This window comes from Rhinatrema bivittatum, chromosome 7, assembly GCF_901001135.1.
Source record: "Rhinatrema bivittatum chromosome 7, aRhiBiv1.1, whole genome shotgun sequence".
Classification (NCBI taxonomy): Eukaryota; Metazoa; Chordata; class Amphibia; order Gymnophiona; family Rhinatrematidae; genus Rhinatrema; species Rhinatrema bivittatum.
The window spans coordinates 100,242,261-100,266,953 of record NC_042621.1 but is presented as its reverse complement, the minus strand read 5'-3'; the positions used below and the strand labels follow the sequence as shown (position 1 = coordinate 100,266,953).

At 44.4% G+C, this 24,693-nt stretch overlaps 1 long non-coding RNA gene across 1 annotated transcript; it reads right to left on the bottom strand.

Moving 5' to 3' along the window:
* Positions 1 to 15,810: 15,810 nt before the first annotated feature.
* Positions 15,811 to 24,643, bottom strand: LOC115095441. Its single transcript, XR_003857769.1, has 3 exons — positions 24,524 to 24,643; positions 16,669 to 16,737; positions 15,811 to 15,923 (listed from the first exon to the last, which is right to left on the bottom strand). It is a non-coding gene; the product is annotated as an uncharacterized LOC115095441 (long non-coding RNA).
* Positions 24,644 to 24,693: the final 50 nt, after the last annotated feature.

Sequence of the window (24,693 nt, the reverse complement as noted above, 5' to 3'; positions counted from 1 at the left end):
ACGTTAAGATAACCAGAGATAATCAGTGCCTATCCTGCCCAGGATGACAATGCATGTATTCCTACAAGTTACAGGGCTTGGTTGATGATTTACTGGGCTGCTCCATTGGCTATAGTCTATCGGTCAGGCTGTCCATCACATCTGTGGTGATAAAGGAAATATGACCCAATGGAAAATGCCACACTTTTAGGTGTCCCAAGTGGGTTGGGCGATTACATTTTATTTTATTTATTTATTTATTTAAAACCCTTTCTATACTGTCGTTAATTTAGATAACCATCACAACGGTTTACAGAAGGGCACAACAATGAAACATATGGGTGGTATAGATTACAAATTGGTTATGTGCCATCATAGTACGGTAACAATTCATAATTATAAACTAAGTGTGTATGTTAAGCTTGTTTGTTGGGAACATATTAGGCGGTTTGGTTTTACCATTACTATGCATTGGTAGGTTAAAAATAACAGCTTCTAACTTAGTGCATCTTTATTCATCATCTGTTTTTCTCCTTTTCTTTATCTTTATAAAATGCTTGTTTAAAAAGCCAGGTTTTCAGATTAGTTTTGAATAATTTCAGATTTCTCTGTAGTCTTATTTCGAGTGGCATGGTGTTCCATAGTACGGGACCAGCCAGTGACAGTGCTCTTTCCCTTACTTGCGTGAGATGTGCTGATTTGACAGAGGGGATGGTTAGAAGAGCCTTATTGGCAGATCTCAGGTTTCTCTGTGGAACATGGACGCGTAGTGCTGTGTTAAACCAGTCGGCTTTATCATCGTGGATTAGTTTATGGATTATACATAATGCCTTATATTGTATTCTTTGTTCAATTGGAAGCCAATGAAGTTCAGCAAGTGTTCCTGTAATGTGGCCATTTCTTTTTTTGCCTGTCAAAATTCTAGCAGTGGAATTTTGCAGTATTTGCAGAGGCCGAAGATTGAGGTAGTCCTAATAGCAGGGAGTTACAGTAATCTGTGCTTGCGAATATCATTGCTTGTAGAACTGTGCGAAAATTGTTAGTCGTTAAAAGAGGTTTTAGTCTCCTCAGGATCATAAGTTTTGCGTATCCTTCCTTTATTTTCTGTGAGATGTGTTGTTTCATGTTTAGTTCAGGGTCAACTATTACTCCTAGGTTTCTTGTTTTTATTGCAAACTCAATGTCTTGAATTTTTTTGGTTGTGAGTGTTGGTTTTATATGGTGAGTGTTTTTTCGTTCAAGGTGTACATCCTTGTCTCCTTCATTACTGTTTCCAGTAGGTCATCTGCTTTGGTGGTCATCATTTGAGTGGAAAAGAGGTGGTCAATGCGATAGTGAAAATCTGTATTTCATGTTCTCGGAAGATGTATTTTGCGATCTCAAGGTAAGGGTGTCTAATGTTCTTGGGAAAAACAATATATAATGTTATTTTGTGAAGCAATGTTTGGTATTTTCAGGAGACGCAGTGTTCCATGTTGTAGAGAGAGGGCTGGCATATGGTCCATCCATTTCCTTTTTCATAATAGCTTCCAGTATTTTTCACAGAACTCACACATTAGGCTAAGCAGTCTGTGTGTCTGCTGAGTTTGGAGATCCCCCTATAATTGGAAGTTCCTGTCAGTGTGCTGGTAGAAGCCAAAAGCTGATCCTCTCATCACTGTGTTTGGAGGCTCCGAGGCTATAACTGCAATTCTGCTTCGTTTTGTTAGTAGAATATCTATCATGGGATTCTCTTGTTTCTGTGCTACAAGACCCCCCCTCCCTCACAACCGGGAGCTGCTTGTAGAACTAATGAATTACTGCTTTTTCCCTGCCACTGCTGAGAGAATGAGGGCTGTAAATACTTCCTGCGGGACTGTTACTGCTCAGCTTCTTTCAGCTCTCCCTGCTCTGTTTAGGCTGGAGCTGTCCGCTATAAATTAGTAGCTGTTATTTGTGTACTGGGGTTGTACTGAGTGAGTACATAAAATTCTTTCTGTAGATTTAAAGTGCCAATAAAAGTCACGGTGTAAAACCGAGACTTTTGTATCACCCTGGTGACTGCTCCCAGACTCCCAGCTCAGATCTGCTGAACTTTTACTGGTTAGAATCACTAAACCATGCACCCAGTCCATGCACAATGGAACAAGCGTATAAGGCTCAATATTATATGTACGCATACCTGAGCCGGCTCCCTCGGACTACTGAGCTGGTTGATGATGTTACGTCTGATGGTAGCCCCTGCCCAGCGGCCTGTGGTGACATTCCAAGCAGGGGATTCAGTAAATGCACAACCTCCCCACCCCCATCCCCACATAATCACATTCTTATCCCTCTCCCTTCCCGCCCCCCCTTCCTGATATAATCGCCTAACTGTCCCTGTCCCCACCACCACCACCATCTCCGCCTCTTCATCCCAAAGAGTGAAATCTAACTTCCCAACAAGTGAGACTGAAGGCCAAACAGTGACATTTTACTGGTGCTGTGTCTGTGGTATAAATCAGGAAAGATTTAGTTTTATACAATTTTGCAAATGAAAGAACCAACCCAAAATGATATTTAGCTTTCTTTAATTTCATTTATATTGTAATTCTTAATCCCACACAAAAAAAACCAACTCTAGATCCTTTCCTCTCCTCTTCCCAGCATCATCCGAGCTCCTCCCATTGCTCCAACTTCTCCTATGCCATTTCCTAACAACAGATTTGACATGAAAAATGACATTCAAAGCAGAGTCTTCAGAGTTAAAAATATCACTTACAGAACATGCATATTATATTTATATGCATTGCTATGGTGTCAACCAGAAAACCTTGCAAAAAAGTAAAAAGGCACTTGAAACCCATATGGTATTAGGCCTATTGTAATAAGTGATGTGTGTGGGCTTGGACCTCAGAAAGCCAAGAGCAAACTGAAGAAGAATTACAATATAGTAAGTCTCTCATACCAAACCAGCACTAACTGCCAGCAGTTAATCCTACCTATGATAAAGCAACACGGCAAATATTGCACCAGGCCCTAAATCACCAATACACCTCCTATTAGGAAAACAAAACAAGCCAGACTACTATAGATCGCTATCCAGAAACTATAAGACAGCAGACTACTTCACCTTGGTCATGCAAAACACAGACCCTCACCAAATAGACTAGAGATACCATAAAAGTATAAACACACACACCATACGCACTCTAACGTGTTAATTTTCAAACAAACACACACTCTCAGGCTCGCAGGCATGCTTCCTCATACACACACGCGCTCTCTCAGGCTCACATATGCTCACCGCTCTAGAACGTAATATGCCCTTGTTCTAGGAGGTGCAGATTAGAAAACAGAACAAGATGACTGCTGCTGATTCTGACACAGAAACTACCTGCTAGCAGAATATCTGCCTTAACTTGGTCCCACCTGCAAAACACAGACCAAGAACTGACCACATATTAGAAAGAGAAATAGCGAGACCACAGCTGAACTGGAAAACCTAAAAAGCCAGACTTTGCCAGCAGTGTAACATCGGAGAAATAAAAAACAAATGCATTTTCCTGTGCTGTACACAACAGAAATATTCAGAGATGCACATTTCCCAAAAATGTCAGAAAAGGAAAATTCTTTCCACTTTCCCTCTCAGAGAAGCAGAGCCAGCAGCAACTGAGCTCATCCCTTCCCAACTCCCCCAGTTCCCAACAGTCGTCCCTTGCCCCTCTCCCCTCCCAGTCCCCAGCAGTAGAGTCCCTCACCCCCTCTCCCCCTCAGTCCCCAGCAGTTGAGTCCCTCACCCCCTCAGTCACTTTCAAGCTGAGAGTCAGAAAGCTGGGGAAGAAGAGGAGAGGGTGAGCCCCAATCTGCTTTCCCGCCCCAAATTCCCTGCTGTATCTCTGAACCAGGAACTGAAACCCTCCCCTCCCCAAGTCCCGAACTCAGCAGACACCGTGACTTGTCACTAACTTTCTGCAGTTCAGACTCCTACACCAGGAATCCTAACAGCGCAACTGCTGGTGCCTCTTGCCTGCCTGCCTGGCTTCACTCGCAGGCACAGCAGTCTCTTCCCCCTTCTGCTCCGCATGGGTGTAGGCGTCGCAACTTTCTTAAGGCTCGGCAACTCCCAGGTCCCTATGATTCTGCTGCAGCCTTTTACACGGGGATAGAAGGCGGGACCTTGTTTCAAGCTGCATAAAGGCCCTGCTTTCCGCCCCTTGCCGTGCTGTTTCTTCCCGCAACGCTCTGACCGACTGCACACGATAACAGGCCTGGCCTGCCGCCTACCTCCGTGACTGGCCCCTGCAGCTCTGCTCCTTGTCATTGGCCTCATAGCTGCTGCAATCAGGGTCCAAAGCTGCCGCAGGCTGTCTTTGCTTGTGACCAATGGCCACGCAGGTAACTGAGAGCACGCAAGATGATGATTAAAAAAAAAAAAAATGTAGCTTTGGGCAGGGTATTCATTGGATACTCTGAAGGCCCTGACTGCATGCCACTCCCCCTGTCCTGGTCAACTTTTGGGTAATAGGGGGCACTAGACATAGGCCGAAGACAAGAAGTGTTTTGCTAACTTTTCCAATTGGGAGAAGAGGATTTTGAAGTTCCTGAGAGGTTTGAAGGGAGAAATTATCCCACTAGGAATGAGAGGATCCCAGTTTCCTGTAAATTTCACTCTAGTGGCCTAAGAATTTGTTCTTGTGCTTATGGACTATTGAAACTGTAACATTGCCTTCTTTTCCAGCTTTTGTACTGCAAACCCTACACTTTTGTCTTCAGTGAAAGTTATTTTTGTTTGGAACAACACCCATTGCATAGCAACTTTCTTTTATGGAGAGACTGTATGACTGATTCCCTTGGGTCTTGCAGCTTCTCTTACTGCTTTCCACTGGAGAATCTTGAATCTGGAGTTGCAGCCAGTTTTTCCTTATTCTGTATCATCTGACCGTGGCATTTGCCATCTACAGAGGTTGCTCTGAGAAAGGGGGCTACACATATTCATTGTGGATATCCTGAAAACCCTGTGGGATCAATTGGGAACCACTGATCTTGTGCAAAGTGAATGTATGTAATCCAGCCCTGCTGTATGGTGCTATACACAGTACACATTAACCTACCTGGGTGCAAGGTACCTGGGTGCTTTTGTATCCAGGGTATCTTGAAGTTAATTTTTTACAGAGAAACCATTTGGGTATGTTTTCTTTGCAAATTAGCTACAAAGTAAGGGGGTGTGGTCATTTGGGCGCAGCCACAAGTTGGGAAACTTCCAAAAGTACAAAAAGGATGCCAAAGTCCGGCTGATTCCACACAAACAAACTCGTTTATTTACAAGCAAAACCAAAAGTACAGCACAGAGGCCGCTTATCTCAGAGGTTTTGCAACAATTCAATAGCTTAGCCTGGCTTCCGGCCTTCTCTCTGGGGCCTCCCCCACCTTCTGAGCCCTGCCTTCTTATCCAAGCCTGCAGGGATCTTCCCTGGGCCAGAATCCCTTGTTGGGTTGGCTCTTAAGGAGGACTGGGCCAGATAGCCGTGGCCGGCCCTTTAAGGTGTTCTGAGGGAGTTTCTTACACACTCCCTCATAAGGGGGTAAAAAGTGCTTATGTACCTTGTACCTGCTGTTTTTCAGATTGGTTGAATGCTGGAACATATGTATGTCTATTTCAAAATTAAATATAAGTTTGTATTTTCCCTCCCCTAATGTAACCCTATTTCCCAGGACACCCTTTTTCTCCACAGATACATATAACCGCCTGACTTCCTAGCTCAGCAGGACAGGGTTCAGCCCTGCGAGTCTAGCTGGGTAATGTAGCACCCCATGCAGAATTGGACCATTTTTAGACAGGCTGCTTTCTCCAGGTAAATGGCTATGAAGCTTGCTCTCCACATTACACACCCATATGTAATATACAATTTAGAGATTCCGGAAGTAGAGGTCGACATTTCTCATGCAGGATAAGCTATTGGCTAAGTATACCAGCACAGGGGATGCCTGAGATCTGACTGCAGAGGGTGATTTCTTCTTTCTTAAGTCGAGATTGCAGTAATGCTGTTGAGGGAAGATTTTTGCCATTACACATTTTACAGATGTGACTGTTTCTATTACTTGTTTTTGGCATGGTTCAAAAAGGTTATGACATAAACCCTGTCTATAATTCAAAAGCTTTTATAGCTGTAAATGATGAAAAGGTTTAAATATCCCTATGGAATCGAGTCACTACAATCAGATTCAGAACTGCCTTGGCCCATTTATCTTCGAGGGAAAGCTTTACCATGTGTACTATGTAATATTTTGGAGGTATATTCAGTAAGCAGTAATAGCTTCTCTCAATTACAAATGCCACGATATTAATTCATTAGACAATGATGGCAGTCATGGTTGGAGTGTTGTCACAGATTCTCTCCCAGAGAAAAGGGATCTGATTGGCGCATGAAGTCTGTGATGTCATTTGGCAATGCGAACCAAAGGATCCAGTGCATATGAGCTAATCTGTGACTTTTTGCTGCCAGGGCAACTCACAGGTTCAGAAGTATTGTAGGAGAACTAATTAAATAATTTCAAAGATAATGACTTAGAAGTAATTTTTTAAATCCATAAAGCGGATGTTATGCATATAATTTCTTCTAGAAATAGATGTTATCCCTTTTCAATCTGCAGCGTACAAGTTATTGATTAGGAGTTGATGAGTCCTGCCTATAATAAAACAAAGCAGTGAAATTTACATCACGGTCTGAAAAATATCAAAGCTCTTAGGGGTAAAATTTCAGCAAAGGCGCCTAACTGCAAAGGTACTCATGTATTTGAAAGCCCATACAGAACAAGGCGATTTTCAAACGCAATGCACCCACATATGTTGAGTCTGAAAATCGAGCTGTTATGCAGGTAAAAGCACACACACCTGCATATAGGCAAAGTAGAAAGGCTATGTAAAATTAGGCACTACCGGCCTGACAACAAGTGGCCTTCACTTGCCTTTTATTTAATCATCGGTCTTGTTCAATGTCACAATATTTTTTTTTTGTTTTTTTTATTTGCAAATAAAACTTATCTGGCTTGGTGATCCCGAGTGGTAATTTTCACAAAAATGGCATCATCAGTAGTAGAATCCCGTAACATACAGTATAAGGCAAGTGAAGGCCACTCGTCAGGCCGGTAGTGCCTATTATGAAGGTCTATTAAAATGTATTAATTTTATCATCTGTGTATGTGAGAGGATGCTGCCATACTGCAGAATTTTCTCCTTGGCACTGTTTTGACACCATCGTTTATAAGGTGTAAAATTAGGCTCATTAGCGGTGTGCTCTCTACGCATGTGACTTGTGAAGTGGAAGGTACAATAAGTGTGTATTAATGCACACCTTCAGAACACCTCTAATGCACACCTTCAGAACACCTCATTTGTGTGCAGACAGGTTTGCGAGCATTATGAAAGTACAGGCATAGTTTTAGGCAGCTGAAAACTTCTTACTTACATATGGCTGACTTGAGCAAATTAACTCTACCTTCTCCAGGGCTGGATATTACATGATGACGCCCATGGGGCAAAGGGGTCCCACCTTCTCCTCCAGCTGTAAATTGGAGAGCAGATTTTGGGCTCATTCACAATTGGGCACCCAAGGCAAAATCTGGCCCTGACCTTTACCCATATAACTGCAACCAAGTTCCAAAGACACAGAATGGGAGAAACGTCTCAGTAAATCAGGCCCTATGTCTTTGAAAACGTAGCATTAGAGCCGGGTGGACAACTCTAGCCCTCAAAAGCCACCAACTGGTTGGGTTTTCAAGATAACCCAAATGAATTTGCATAGAATAGATTTGCATACAACTGAGGCAGTGTATATGCACATCTCTCTCATGCATATGCATTAGGAATATCCTGAAAACCCGACCAGTTGGTGGCCTTTGAGGTCCAAAGCGGCCCGTCCCTGCCATAAGTTCTGTTCCTTGTTATAACAACTCTATGACAGGAAAAAATGAAGTCTGGAAGATGGAGATGAACTGAGTCAGATGAGGTCTTGGGGCAATAAGAATGATAGTGAGGAATAGGGAGTATTATTGTGAACACAGCCAACTTATTTTAAAATGACAAAGCAGCTCTTACACTGTGCATGTTGAAGAGTGCAAGTAAAGTCAGGAGGCAGCTGGTGAATTAATTGGATTTAACGTTCTGTAATTCTCAGTTACCCTCTTAATTTCTCTCTCATTACATGCACATGTGCAAAGCCACACACATAAAACAGACAAATGCGCACAAATACTGGCATTATACACATCTAAATGTAAAAACCACACACTGAGACACATGCACACAGAACAGACACAATGCACACCAGTCACACGCATGTACTGACATATGCAAATGAAATACACTGATGAACATCCAAATGTGAAAACCACACACACACACACAAACACCAGACACAATGCACACCACACTCAAGCATATGCATTCTTATGCAAAAATATCTACGCATAAAATGCATTGATGCACACACACATAACAACTCCAGAAGAAAGCGGTCTTTGGCACAATGCAGGTATTAAGAGTGGCATTATCAGTAAATCTGACAGACTGAGACCCTGGCTTACAAATGAGATTCATTCCTGTCAAAGTACAGTATGCGCACAAAATCAACCCATTTGGAGACACAAAATATGAAGACACGGGAAGGGTAATTTTCAAACCCTGCAGGAAGCTTTGTGCCGTGGGCATTCTTTACCTCACATAGGAGCTGAAGTAATAAAATCTGTGCTAAAATTGGAGTTAAATTTTAACGTAGGTTTTAGTTTGCATGCGTGGCCCCAAAGGATGCATTAAGCTAATGGCTTGCAAATGCCCTGTAAGTAAAAATTACACACTAAATGTAAAAATGTGCTTTTTTTCTTTAATTGGGCCATTTGCATGCCCATAAAACTATAAGTTTGCACACAAAAAAACCTGGAGAAAAATCCAACAACCCATTAACTGAGATGTAAACCTCTTACTTCCCGCCTACCCAGACACCCAAGTTAAAAAAAAAAATAACCAATGGCGGAAGACACCCCTCCTCCGAGTTAAACTTTGGGCTGGAGAGGGAGGCTGAGCGTGAGCCCTCGCCCTCCTGCCCACCCTTTAAAAAAAAAAAATTGGTGACCAGGGCACTTAAGTTCCCTCCTGACACCTCAACCCCAGCCGGAGGAGGAGAAGCCTGGAGCAGCTCTCAGTTGTACTGGGATTAATGTAAATTTATTAATGTCACTGGCTGGTCACTTATTGGTCCTTTCACAGATAGCTGACAATGGAAGGACCAATTTCCATTCAGGACTTGAGGATGGTTATTGCATCGTCAGCTGTTCAGTAAAAGGACCAATCGGTGGCCAGCCATTGAAGTGACAACATTAATCCCGGTACAGCTGAGACATGCACCGGGCTGCCTCATGGCAGGAAGTAAGCTCTTCTTTTCCTTTAGCTGGGACTGTGGCAAGTTCGCTGCCCTGACCACTACATTTTTTTTTTTTTAACATGGATGGGTGGGAGGTAGGTGGTTTGTGCTCAGCCCTCTTCAACCCCTTCTCTGGCCCAAAGTCATATTCTCCTGCCCAAAACTTTAAGTTGAGTGGATCAGCTGGCAGAACGGGCTTCATGTTAAGCCCCCCTCTCCAGCAGAAGTTTAACTTGGCTGGGTTGCCTTTGGCCAGAGAAGGGGAGTTTACTGCTCTCTGCCATGGGAAGTTTAATTCTTGCTCTGATCAAGGTGTTAAATTTCCCATGATAACATAATCCGCACTATAGGGTTTGTCCTTTAGTGCGCTTCCTTGTATTGTAGGGTAACAGCTAGTAAGCAATTTGCATGGAGACGTGCTGGTCCTACTGTGGCTTTTCATTCTGTTTTAACATGTGTTCAGGTTTTTTTCAGTGCTAAAACTCATGTTACATACTGGGGTTACGTTAGCGCTGAAAAACCGAAGCTAAAATGGGAGGAAAAGGCCACGCTAACAGGGCTAACAGAAAGGACACGTAGGTAAAACACTCCCATACTCCATAGGTCTCATATGCAGTAAATACTCTGCAGTGAATTCCGCAAAAGGTTAATCTGTGTCCTGGTAAGCTTTCGAGAACCAGCCATGTCTTTAAATCTTTTCGAAATAAATTACAAACAAAAATAATGAGAAAATCAGGACTGGATCTTACTCCCAAAATGAAAGGATTTCACTACTTACGTAGTCCCTGTGTTGTGCAGCTGTGGGTTGCCAAGGGAAGCAACCAATCTTCCGAGTGTCTGTGAGAGAGAGGGTCGTTTCTCTCTGATTAATGCAGAAGCTTGATTAGCAAGGAGTGTTCCAAGGCTTGGCTTGATTGCAATTGTTTTACTACACAAAGGAATCATCATCCTATAATGTTGTTTTTTGTTTTTTTTTAAATGAACACAGCTGAAGGAAAAAAGCCCTTGAACCATTTTGTAGGAATTATAGACCCGAGCTGTCTCCCTATAGGCAGCCTGTTGCTGTAGATGTGAAAAACTTGCTTTACAGCATTAAGTGAATAGAATTTTCTGTGTTTGAGTTTTGGTAAATCGAACATAATGTTTCATTTCCTCTGGGTTTCCAATCACCAAGGGCTTGATTAACCCAAATTGAGACTTAGAAGAAAGATTTCCAGCAATGTGCTGTCTCAAAGGCCACCAAGGGGGAGCGGGAGTCAGGGTTAGAACCTAATGGCATCCCATGGCCACAAGAGCGGGGAAACGCAGGCAAATTCTCACTCGCCTTTTGAGAAACAATGCCGGATATACCGGATGCCTGCCAACATTCACATGACCTGACTAGAAACACCAGATGCAGGTAGGAAAGGTTTTTGCCTGAGCATGCATGGCATGGTAGGGGGTTAGCTCTTTCTTTGGCGATCAGGTAGGAGAGGAGATGGAGGGGGCAGCCTCTTTATCTGGAGATCAGGTGGGAGGGAGGGAAATATTGCCTGTTTCAGGCACAATTGGCTAGATTTAGTCTTTACCTAAGTTTTGGTCCCTAAGTTAACTGGCTAGCACTGAATATCCACACTAGCTGGCTTTTATCCCCCAGTCAACCCCCATTCCTGGCACAGCAAACCTTTGGAGCAGCTAAATTTACTAAGTCCTGGTAAATTTTCAAAGGGTACAATCTAGCCGCCTAAGGGCCTTATTTAGTAAGCATGTTTCCCATAAACACAGAATGGGAGAAAAGCCTTCGAAATTTTGGGCCAGGGATGGTAACTTTCAGACAGGCGTTTCTTCTCCTGTGCCTTGTCTTGCTCCTAGTTACCTTGCCTCCTTGTCCTGACTTTGCCGTCTTGCCTTGTCTCTGTTGCCCTGCCTTTTGTCCTGCCTTGGTCCTCCATGTCTTGTCTCCACACCATCCTTGTCTGTTTCAGCCTGATTCCTAGTATTGACCTCAGCCTCTGATATGGATCCCACTCTTGCGTGCCGCCTGCCACTAATCCTTGCTTCGGGCATGGACCATTCTCTTGCCTGCCGTCTCCCACTGATCCTTGCTTTGGACCTGGGCTACGCTCTTCTTGCTGTCTGCCTCAACCCTTGGCCTGTACCCAAAGATTCTCTGATTGTTGCCTGCCCTGACCTCAGCTCGGCCCTGGATTCTCTATTTGTCTTTGTCCTGTGGGACCATCGCCTAAGTCCTGCTGACCCTTGGACCCCAAGTGCTCAACCTGTGGGGAATGGGGCTCATATAGGTGAAGTCCTATAAAAAAGGATTTGCATCCACATAAAAGCAGGGGAGTAGCTGGCTTGTTACGGCGGTTACTACCCCAAACAAAAAATGCCTGATACTTCACTTTCAGTGCATATCCAGCATAGCTCTCTGCTTCAATGGCAGGGGAAAGGAAGAAAAGATGATTTATATTCAGACAACTACCAACAAGGTCTGAATTACATAGTCTGGGTAAAACAAATAAGCATGGGTGTAGCTTGCTTGTTACGGTGGTTACTACCCCGAATCAAGCCTGATACTTCACTTAGAATACATATCCAGCGCAGCTCACTGCTTCAACGGCAGGGGTTATGAAGAAAAGAGGATTTGTATTCAAACAACCAACAAGGACTGAGATGCACAGGCTGGGTAAACAAGCTTGGGAGTAGCTTGCTTATTATGGCGGTTACTACCCGAAACCAATTAGCTAGATAATTCACTTAGATGCAGCTCCAGCACTGCTATCTACATCGAGGGTGGGGGTGGAAGGGAAATAGAACCAAAAAAATTATTTAAAGGGACAAGAGTAACAGAAAAAGTATGAAAAAAAAATAAGTGTGAAAGCTTGCTGGGCAGACTGGATGGACAAGCCAGGTCGTCTTCTGCCATCATTTCTATGTTTCTATAAGTCTCAGTTCCGTTCTAGCCCAGGGCACATCCATCAGCTGTCAGTGTGGGCCTAGTGGGTTCACCTACTAGGAATTTCATAACAGGCATGCGTCCATGCCATGATCATTTTCACCAGTTCACACACCAGTTAGCTCAGTATTCAGTTTGGTCCTCCAAACCCCCATGGTTCATTAGCCTGCACTTCCCCCAGTTAACCCAGACCCTTCAAACACTTCCTTGATGCCTAGAAATGTATTTTTATTGAGCAGAAGCAAAGTTATTTGGCACTGGACCGGGGCATGCATATAGGTACTTGCGCGCATATCTCTTGGTCCCGCCCTAGAATGCCCATACCCCACCCACATTCCACCCCTTTTTGTCTGATCTGAGATATTCACGCATCAGGACTTGTGCCTGCATTTGGGCGGCTTATAAATTAGGTGAGCATGTGCATGTCCTACATGTGTGCAACATCTCCTGATTCTGGCATGTGCCTGGCTTTTAAAATTCACCTTTAAGTGTAACTGATTATTTTTTCTTTTTCACCATTATTTCCTGTGGAATGGGGTCACATAAGTGTTTTAGAGGATATTTAAATGAGGTGTGAGCATCCTTTTCCTTTGTTCAAGCTGACCTCATGGTGCGCTTATTCTGCCAAGTTGCAGATGTGGGGAAGAGCATCTGACTATTCAAAAAGGGATAATGAGGCCATATTGCAATGAAGCTGATAATGTTGTACATGCTTGAAAGCAGGGGTTGGCTAAAACTTACTTAAAAGGGGGTTATTTAGCTTTGCCAATTTGGTTTTAGACCAAGATTTAACACTGAAACTACTCTAGTGGTATTGGTTGATCACCATCAATCCAAGCAGGCATGCTGTATCCTGCCCCTGCCTTCCCACGGCACCCCCCCCCCCCCTCGCTCATTGAAGTTTCAGTTTTTCTCTGTATGCTTGTTTATAATTTATGGTCTTTTAATCTGTATTAGATAAGAGTCAGTCTGCATTCTGCATGCTTGACAGAGGTGAGGGATTCTGCTAACTAGGATGTAGATTCTGTGTAGGAGTCTAGAGCAGTCTGGCTTTGTTTTTCCAATAGTAAGTGTAATGTGTTCTATAGTTGCTGTCTTGCTTTTTCATAGGAAAAGTTGTTGCTGTTCAAGTCCTGGGTGTTAGTGCGCTTATGGTATGGCTGGTATGCTATATAATTTCATGTTATTTCACAAAGTGGCTGGCAGGGAAGGGATTTTGAAGTATTACTGAGGGGATATTAGAATTTGAATATTTTTTGTATCATGAGTTGAAAGGGGAAATTTCCTAATTCTGCTCTGTATAAACTCCAGAAGAGGTCAGAACTTTCTGAGGTTGACAGTGAAATGCGTGAGTGTTTGTGTCGAAAAACTGTGTGCTGCATATGCATATCAGTCCCAGATTTCTCACTGATGCAGTAAGCAAAGATTAACATTTTTGTGAAAAAAATGGCATTTAATAATATTTTATAAGCAGTTACTGAAATTAAAGAATATGTTATCTTTCTCCTGCATCATTTTCAACAATAAAATATCTTGGATTTTTTTTTTTTTAGTATAGCTGTTAAATGTAGTGTATAATGTGTCACGCACGTGAGCATCATCTGTCAGGTGTGTCATGAGGGAAAAAAGGTTGAGAAACCTGCTCTGCACTATTTAATAGTTATCTTCAAACACTTTGTAAAATTATCAGATCTTTTGGCCTGCGTTTCCAATTGTATGTGGATGATATCCACTTATACTATCCTTTGAGACAATTATTTTGATGTCAATGTTCACATGCTATAGGTGACTGAATAAAAATGAATAAGTTAACACTGGATCGTAATAAAACTGAACTGCTATGGGTTAGTGGAATAACAGCTCAAGAAACCAAGGTTCACCTTATTTGTGATGGAGGAACCTCATGTTTAAAGACTTAAGTCTGCAGCATACGCCTGAATTTTTGATGGCCTGCGAACGCAAATACCGGGGGTTACGTGTGTGGCTGGGCTGTGCACGCGCCGAGTGCATTTTAGAAAGGCCCGGCCACGCTCGTAGCCCTCGAATCACGGAGATGTGCCAGGCCATCAAAAAGGGGTGGGCTGGGGGTCTGGGTGAGGAGGGGGGGCCCAGCCAGGACAGGGCCCATTAGGTCCTGTCCTGGGGAAGCATGCGCTGACAACTGCCAGCGCGCGGAACTTACTTCATCTTTTCAGATGAATTATTTCCAAAATAAAAAAAATAAAGGTAGGGAAAGGGGTTTTAGGGGTCAGGAAGAAGAGGGGAAAAGGGAGGCAAAGTAGGAAGAGGGATAGGGAAGTTCCCTCCCACTCCGCTCCTTAATTGGAGCAGACTGGGAGGAAATTGGTCTAGGCCTGATTGTGTCACCTTGCGTTGTTTTATAAAATTTTCCCCTGCAGCGCGAGTCCTAACCCACCCGAACATGCACGCGCGGATATTAAAATTGCGCAGGAACCGTATTTTATAATATGTGTGCACGACATGTTCGCCCACACGGTTCTTTTAAAATCGACCCCATAGTGTTGGACTCTAACTATGGGGGCCAATAATGTTCTAGAACAAGGAGTACATCTGCAAATCTCTGCCTTGAATGACAACTTTGGTCATTTTTAGAGACATCTGCCCTGAAAACTATTATGCACTCATTGCTCTCAAGGCCAGATTATTGTAACTCTCTTTATATGAGCTTACCTATAATGAGCATCTGAATGTAGAATGCTACGGTTCAGGTGATTTCCTGCTGCAGTTATAGAGATGCAATTAGCTTATATCTTAAAGAACTCCATTGGCTTTTTATCTTCTTGTGGGTTCAATTCAAGATATTGAAACTAACTTTGAAAGCTTTACATGGCGTGGGTACAATATATTTAAAGGACCTTCAAACTTGGTGCATTTCTTTCTGGACCTTGAGATCAACTCATCTTATCATTGTGTTTTTGTTTTTGTTTTCTGCTAATTGTTCACCACCTTAATAAGTTAAAATAAATAAATAGAGGCCCATTTCATCTGAGTTGGAAGCCCAAAGGAGTAGGAGGAAGCATATAAGTCTAGAATCTCACTTACAACGTACACATTCTCTCTCTTAGACTAATCTGTCCCTGCTTTTCCTTATGTGACCCAGCTAGGGTATGTAAAACTAAAACAAAAAAAAGATTTTATGACGTTTCAGTCCTTGCAAAGGTCAGTGAGTTTAAAAAAGTGATGGTGCAGATGGGTGTGGTGAACTGGGCTCAGAGAGTTTTCTTTACCGCACAGGGGAAATTTCTCCCCTCTGTAGTTGGATAGACAACCTCCCAAGGTACTTGGCTTCTTTAGGATGACACGTCCTAATAGACATCTCCACTCAGGTGAACCCAAACCCTGGAAAGAGTTCAGACCACTGCTTATCCAAGTTTAATCTTCCACAGGCTTCCACAATAAAATAAACAATCAGTAGCAAAAATCTAAATCCTTTGCAGCACAAACATTCCTGGCAAAATTTCAGCACAGTTCATCAGTAAGAAATACGTTTACTTACTCCGCACCAGGATAAATGACGAGCCTCCCAAGGCAGGTTGCTCTCTTTTTGGTGGTGTCATCTCCAGGATTCCTCCTAGGAGTTTCTTCCCAAAGGAAACAAAGCTTTGAGCCTAGAAGTGCAGTATAAGATTTACTCCCTCCATGGAAAAATATGCCTCCCTGGAATTCTGCAACCAAGCTAAAAACTAAGCAAAAGTCTCACTTTTTATAGCACCAGATATCACCCTAAGATATCATCCAGGCTTACAGATACAAATACCATATTACACCATCTACCACTGAAACTAATCCAGCCCAGTTCCTTCTATGAGTAGAGGTTAAGGGGTAAATATTAGTGGCATATGGACCAGAATTAGAACCTGGGCCACGCTTATTCACACCTTTATTTCCTATCTTGCTCTCAGCCTCATTTGGTCACACTTCCTGCACTTATTCTTATACTCTACACAAAGTTTACATGCATGTGAACCCATAACATCATCACAATATCTCACATAACTGATAAATACAGGATAATACTAGGGACATATGCATCCTCAATATTTGAACTATTATAGACACCACTAGCGGATGCTTACACTATGAAGTTTCAAAACAAAACAAAACACCTCCCTTAGATATATATTGCTCCCAGGTCTATAGATAGACCTACCTTTGACCATAATTCTCCATCAGCTCTTATGAATAATTATCACACTATAGCACTCATGGATTCATTTAAACATATATCCCTACAGACTCTGTAGAGCTAAAGAGAAAACAGCTAACACAAGAATCTAATAGAATTTGTATTTTTTTTATCCCTATGGCTTTGCAGGGGAAATGTAGGACTGCTCCAGGATGGCACCTGTTTACCTGCTTTTTAAATGCATGGGCACGTTTGTTCTTTTTTTCTTCTTTCCTGTTGAACACATGCATGTCATTCTGTAGGAGAGAAAGGAAAAATTAAGTTTCAGCATAAGAACTTTAAGCTTTCATGAAGAATTAACCTACCACATCAAGACCTTCAATATAATCAGATAAGAGTAGAACAGGTAAAGAATGGCATGCAATAACATTGTAAGATCACGAGAAGTGGAAAGCAGAGTCATATATTATTAACTGTTAACATTGTAACTCCAAACATCTCATGTAAAGACCAATTAGATAAGTACCCAACCTATAAAATGCTAGTGCATGGCTGCTCTAGACAGTATTAGAAGAAAAACCAAGACATGAAACATGACTGCAAATAACCCAGTAAATACAAAAATATCTTTTGCCCGCACCATAGATGAGACTACATACACAGTCATAGCTCTTACATGAAAGTTGCAGCCGCATGCACAGAAACTAACCAGTGAGGACATGTTGTCACAATCATCATCATCATTTTTTCTTTCATGCTTTTCCAGAAGAAAGAGTTTAAAAAAAAGGTCACAAAGGACTCATGTTGCAGAACAATGTTTGTGTATACAGTTTCTGCACAAACAGGATGCTCATAGGGAACCAGCAAATGAAAAGTAGGATTCTAAGCACAGATCAGTATATAAATATGTACAATAATTGGGGGTCTTTTTCGGGGGGAGAGGGTGTATTATTTATATCTATCTATCTATCTGTATCTCTCTCTCTCTCTCTATATATATATATTTGTGCACACTTACGTACATCTTGTAAGCACGGGGTTTGGCAGGGTTGACACAGATAAGTAAATGTTGAGTCCATGAGAATGGCAGAGGGAGTGCAGGGGTACCACTGTGGCACAATTAGAAAGGGAGAAAAAAAGAGGGGAGGAAGAGCCATCTATAAAGGGTACTGGAAGTCACAGGATGGAGAGAGATTTGGGAAAACAGATTGGTGACTGGTACAGTGCAGTAGTTGTTAGCATGGCTTAAAGGCGATCGCTCTTGGATGGTCCCTGGAAAGTGCAACGCTGTTTCAGGGTATGAGAGACTCTATTCCATGGTATTGCTGCAGAGCAAAATAACCATGATTATAGTGGCTTTCTGAAGGCAAGCAGGGCCAGGACTTGTCTGGCGTTCGGTGGCAGCGCTTTCCAGAGGGTTAGTGCGGCACTTCAGAAAGTCCTCTTCCTGGTGCTTACGAAGCACAGATCCTGGAAGTGGTGCCAGGTAGGATTGGGACAGTGAGTGCAGGAAGCGGAATGGCCAGTAAGTGGTGAAATGGTGCCTGAGGTAGAGTGGGGCATTATCTGTGAGGGTCTTATAGGCTAGAGTTAGGATTTTAAATCTGGTATGGTACAGAGGAGGGAGCCAGTGGAGGGCCCTTAGGATAGGTGTGATTTTGTCAAATTTGTTTTTGCTACTCAGCAATCGAGTAGCAGTATTGTCTACCAATTGCAGTTGCTGGTTCAGTATGATGGACTTTCCGATGTAAAGTGGATTGCAGTACTCCGAGCTGGAGATGTCACAGCTGATACAGTTTGAAGAAAGCTGCTTTAGTCACTGCTTGGATTTAAGGGTTTGACTGTAAGATTTTTTTTTTTGTATTTAAACGGTTTTTATTTAGGAACCATAAAAACATTACAAAATGTTAAGCAGTAAACAAGGTATACAAAATGAAGAACAAAATGTGAGTCAGTCCCCTACTGACATCAGAGCAAGGAAAACATCATCTGGTTCCAAGATAATCCCCCACCCCCCCCCCCCTGACCAATACAACATGGGCTATAGTGGAGAATAAGCAAAACACCACAGAAACACCTGAGAAAGAATATAAAGAAAGATGAGATATGGGGAAATGGTAAGCAGCCGAGGGCACAAAAGATAACGTAGGAGAAGAAGGAGGTCACCATGAAACGTAGCGACAGGATATGATGAGAGGAGTCCGGCAATTATCTGTGCAGTGAACCTGAGGGAACCAGATAGCCAGGTACAAACAAGCTAAGTGTCCAAGGTCCCCAAGCAGAAAACGCCCTTGAGCGTGGCAGGTCCACACGATTTATAGCCCAGAAGCGTCCTGCTGCACCAACCAACGGCTGTAAGGATCCCAGATCTTCTGAAAGAGTGGAAGGTGGTCTTGATGACGCGCCGTGAGTCTGTACAGCTGATAAAAGCAATGTAAACGTTGCTGAATGGAAGCCAAGGAGGGAGCATGCAGTCGCTTCCAGTGAAGCGCAATTTCGGATCTCGTGGCAATAAACACCTGTAGAACGAGCCGTTGATTAGAAAGGCTGACATCCGGGAGCGAGGCGCCCAATAAAGCATGCCAAGGTTCAACACGGGCGCGCAGCTGAGTAACCTGATCCACCCAATCGAACACCTCCTCCCAGCACTGGCTTATGTTGGGGACATGTCCACCAGATATGAAAGTAAGTACCTGTGCCCCCGCACCCTCGCCAACAAGTGTCAGGTATGTCCGGAGCAAATTTATGAAGCGCAACTGGGATAAAATGCCACCTAGAGATCATTTTGTAGCAGTTTTCCTGCAGTCCCGTGGCAATCAAGCATTTGTGGGCGGTGGTGTAGATCTGTTCCCAGTCCGCATCGTCCAAAGTCCGGTTAAAGTCCAATTCCCATAAGGTCCGGTGACGCACATGGTCCAATTTTCTGCCATTGATAAGAGTGTAGATCTTAGATATCACTCCCCTAACGGAGGAGGCATTTTTGCAAAGGGTTTCAAAGAGAGTACCCCTAGTCCGTATGGAGCCCTCCCGCACCCCTTTTCGCAGGGAATGATACACCTTGGCGTAGAGAAGAAAATCAATCTGATCCAAAGCATAAGTATCCTGTAAATAGTTTTGGGTAACAATAGCATCCTGTTTATAAACATGCCCCAATAGACGGACACCAGCCTGGAACCATTGCTGATGAGCCTTGGAGCAATCCCGAAGGGGCAATATAAGATTAGAAAACATATGAGTCATCATGGAGAAGTGCTCCCTGCCCACCAGCAAAGGCTGCCAAGTCCTCCAGAGGCGCATAGTAGTTCGCAAAGCAAAGGGTTCGTAAACAACACCCCCCCCCCCCCCCCCCACAGTGAACGGGGCTGCCAGGGAAGGGCATCAATAGGGAAGGGCCCTAGTAAAGCTTGTTCCAATTTGACCCATTGTGGAACATCCCTAGTACCATGAAATGCCACCAGGGCCCTCAATTGAGCCGCTCCATAGTACCACACCAGATTCGGTAATTGTAGGCCTCCTCTATTTTTAGGCTGAAATAACATGGCTCGAGCAATCCTAGGGGGGCGGCGTCTCCAGATAAAGTGGCCCAGCATCTGTTGCCAATTTTTAAGTAACTTAGAGGGGAGAAAAAGAGGGATAGTGGTAAAAAAATATAGAAAACGGGGGAGGACATTCATTTTAATTATTGCCAGCCTGCCCAACCAGGAGTGGTGAAGCTCCTCCCATTTAGTCAAGTCTGCCTGGATGGTGTCCACAAGAGGTTTATAGTTTAAATCATACAGGGAGCCAGTGCGTACACCCAGCCGTACCCCCAGGTATTTAAGGGACGAAGAAGCCCACTTAAAAGGATATTCCGCTTGCAAAACAGAAGCATCAGAAAGAGGCAGGGTGAGATTAAGTATTTCGGATTTATCAAAGTTTATTTTCATGCCAGAGAGCGTTGTAAAATGACCCAGCTCGTCCATCACTCCCCGAAGGGAGCGACCGGGATCAGTAAGAGTAAAAAGGATATCGTCTGCAAAGAGGGATATTTTGAATTGGGCATCTCCCCTAGTCACCCCTCGAACAGCATCTGAGTGCCGGATTCTATGCGCCAGGGGTTCCAAAAATAAGGCAAACAATAGTGGGGACAATGGACATCCCTGTCTAGTTCCCCTTTGGATCCCAAACGGGGGGCCATACCCACCATTAACCTTAACCCTAGCAAGTGGCCGGTCGTACAGTTTGCGAACCCAGGAGATAAAAGAACCTCCAAATCCAGTTTTTTGAAGCACCTGGAAAAGGAAATCCCACCGCACCAGATCAAACGCCTTTTCAGCGTCCAGCGCTAAAAGAATTGCCGGTGACCCTTCATGGTGCACGAGATCAATGATATCCACAATACGGCGGACATTGTCTGCTGCTAATCTTCCGGGTATGAACCCCACTTGATCGTTGTGGATTAACTCTGGGAGAACCCCAATCAGGCGAGCGGCTAAGATCCTGGCCAAGAGCTTCAAATCTAAATTAATCAAAGATATTGGCCTATAAGAACTGCATTTTGTAGGGTCACGATCCGGCTTGGCGAGCACTGTTATCCCTGCCGTATTAGCATCAAGGGTGAAATTAGATCCCTCCAATAGAGAATTAAAAGCTTGAGTAAGGGGGCTGACTAGCGTTTGAGCAAATTTCTTATAGTATAACCCCATGTAACCATCCATCCCCGGAGCTTTTCCAATTTTCATCTTTTTGATGGCCGCTAGAACTTCCAAGGAAGTGATGGGTTTATCTAATGATTGTTGCTGTATGTGAGATAGTTGGGGTAAATCAATGGTCTCCAAATAGGCCTGTATGTTTTCGATGGGAGTGTCATCGCCCTGTGCATATAATTGCGCATAAAAATCAGTGAAGGCTTGACGGATCTCTTCTGAAGAGGTAACCAACTGACCACCACCATTACTAACTTTGGCGACCACCGTACGGGTCTGGGCCGCCCTTAGTTGTCGAGCTAAATATTTCCCCGCCTTGTTACCTCCCTCAAAGTGTCGTTGTTTCAAAATGGTTAGGTGATGACTAATGGCTGTGTCCTCAAGGGCCCGCAGTTGGTCACGCACAGCTAGGATCTTCTGGTACAGCCTCTCTGAACGGGATTGGCTGTGCCACTGCGTGAGGGCAGCAAGATCTAAAAGGAGGCGAGTTCTACACACCACCCGCTCCTTGTTACAATAGGCTGCCCTGGAAATGCAGACACCCCGTATGACTGCCTTGGAGCATTCCCAAACTGTGAGTGGGGACATACCCTCTGTCTGATTTTCCCTAAAAAAGTCCCTTAAATGCTTATCAACAGTGGTGACAAAGGAGTGATCTTTTAGGAGATTGTCATTGAGCCGCCACGACCGATGACCCGTACCAGCGTCGCCTATGCTATATGAAATCCACATGGGTGCATGGTCAGACCACGTGATGGGGTCTATATCCACCTTCTGAACCCTGGTTTGCATAGTGGTTGAGGTAAATATATAATCAATGCGTGTATACGTAGTGTGTGGACATGAATAAAAGGTGTAAGACCTCGAGTGTGTGTATCTCTCCCTCCAGATATCAACGAGACACCAGGCTTCCGTGAAGCGCCTCCAGGCCCGGCGTGTAGCTGAGTGGGTCAACTTGCCCGAACTAGAGTCCTTAACAGGATCCAATACAAAATTAAAATCACCTCCTACAATCAACTCACCCTCCCCATGTGTCTGCAAGAGGGTGTGCAATTGATCTATAAATGGTACCTGATTGTTGTTAGGGAAATAAACATTTAATAACGTGTAGATATGTTTATCCTGTTTGATTTTAAGCATTAGGTACCTGCCGTTGGGGTCGCTCACTACCGAAAGCAGCTCATGAATGCAGGAGGAGGAGAACAAAATGCCAACTCCAGCATATTTATGTGCCGCTGTGCTGGCTGCCCAATGCGTAGTGGGATACTGTGAGAATTGGAGGAGACGCTCATGGTGCTTTCGGACATGCGTTTCTTGGACAAAGACAATCCCTGCGGATTGCCGCTGAAGCTCCCGCCTGAGCAGGAGACGCTTTCTGGGGGTATTAAGGCCCTTCACATTAAGGGACAGTAGTTTGGTAGCCATGTTTAATCAAAATAAAAGGGCAGACAACCTCCCCCGCCCCGTGTGCAAGGGAACCTAAGTCCCTGGAACCCCCGCTGGCCATAGTCCCCATAGTATGAGACAGTATAAAACTTCCATATTACCTCCACTCCATAATCACCCAAGTGGTCAGTTCCCGACCCCTGAAGTCCTACCATATCCCCAGACTCGCCAGGGATAATGCTCGCAGGGGAGCCCGTGGCTGCCCGATCAGAGACAGACGCATCCTACCTCGACCCCCTCCCCCACCCCCCCACGGACCACGGAAACAGTACAGAGATATATCAAAAGTAGAAAACCCCTTATGCTTTGAACATAATAGCAGAATGAATACATGGTAACCATCAAACAGAAAGAAACACCAAAACTGCGAACACCCAGGGAGAGAATGAGTCCTGAAAATCAGGTTTTGTTCCCTGGAAGGCCATCAGACCAACCTGGTAGGCCAGGTGCAGACCGGCCCGACCCATCAATTCAAAAAGGAGCTGAATACTGCCTATCGGTCAGCCCCGGTCCTGCTCTGGCAGCTGACTCTCATCATGCTGTCGCCGGAGCCGTTTCCCTCCTTTGCCGGCTCTTTGCCAACGTGGGGCCTGGTCCCTGAGGGATGCTGCCACCGCCGGCTGAGTGCTGGAGAGGGATACCGAAATCTGAGCCTTGTTGAGAACCTCCCCAGCTTCTGCTACAGAGGAGATCCTGTAAGAGACCCCCTGATATTGGAACAGTAAGCCAAAGGGGTATGTCCAGCGGTACCTAATGTCTTTGTCCCTCAGGGCCGCAGTAACCTCACGCAGCTCATAGCGTTTTTTGAGCGTGGAGGGCGCCAGATCTTGAAAAATAGAAATCTGGTGATTCTGCCAAGTGATTGATTTCATCTGGCGGGCCTTTGCGTATATGCTTTCCTTCACTGGAAAACTAGTAAGACAGATTACAATGTCCCTGGGTAAATGATCCCTGCGGGGGCCAAGAGCACGGTGGGCCCGTTCCAAACTCACTATCGGGTGAGCCTCCGCCCCCATTGTAGGGTCCTCTCCGCCATTTTGAAGTATAAAATTGCATACTTGCAGAGCTACCTGCTTAGCGTCAGAAAATTCAGCAGACTCAGGGACCCCTCTGATTCTGATGTTATTCCTCCTGCTTCTATTTTCCAGGTCCTCGAGTTTGTCCTGTATAGCTGTGATATCTTTGTTAGCCGCTTCTTGTTGAGCCGTCAATGTATTGATCGCGTCCCCGTGGCTATCGATTCTATTTTCCACGTCATCGACGCGATTACCCATGGCTGCCAAGTCCTCCCGAAGCTCTGCCACAGAGGCCATAATGTCAGTTTTATACTGCTTCATGTCACTGCGGAGTTCAAGGAACCAGCGCCGAGCCTCTTCCCGCGTGAGGAGTAGGGCTGCGTTCGGCACCTCAGGGGCGTCCATTGTAGGGGTAGCCTCGCCAGGATCATCTAGGCCAGCTGGCTCCGGGCCCCCGCTGACGGCGCCATCTTGTTCCCCCTCCATAGGCGCCTTGCCATACGAGAACTGACGGAGGTCCATGGTTCTCCGTTTAGTAGTCATAACCGGATTCCCCGCTGTGGAGATAGATGGTAAGGAGGCAAATTGCGACCAAAAACGGGTGTAAAGCAGAAGAAATAAGGGGTTTTAAGGTCCGTGGGGAGAGGAGCCGAGCCGCCGCACGTCCGCTCACATCGGTGTCAGGCCACGCCCCCCTGACTGTAAGATTTGAGTCTAGTAGAAAGCCTAGACTCCAAAGCCTGGTGTTTAGGCAAGTAGGGTCTACTTTTCCTACCCACAGACTTTGGTCTTATGACAGGCAAGTCAGAAAAGACCTACAACATGAAAAATTAGTGTTCTTATACATATAAATAAATACAATAAAATACATGTGCCCATGCAAGCAGTCAAGGGGGATGCAAGAAAAGAGAGGAAGAAAATAACATGTTACATACATCCGCTCAAGGCCCGTTATCTCCTCAGCCACTCCTGCAGACTTGGAGGTAGCTTCCCATTCGGTAGTTGATCCTCTCTGTACTGAAAATTAATGGAGCTCTACTTCAATATGAGGGTGTTGGTTTAACCTGTAACTCTCTGAAAAAGATGGACAAATGAAAGAAAGAAA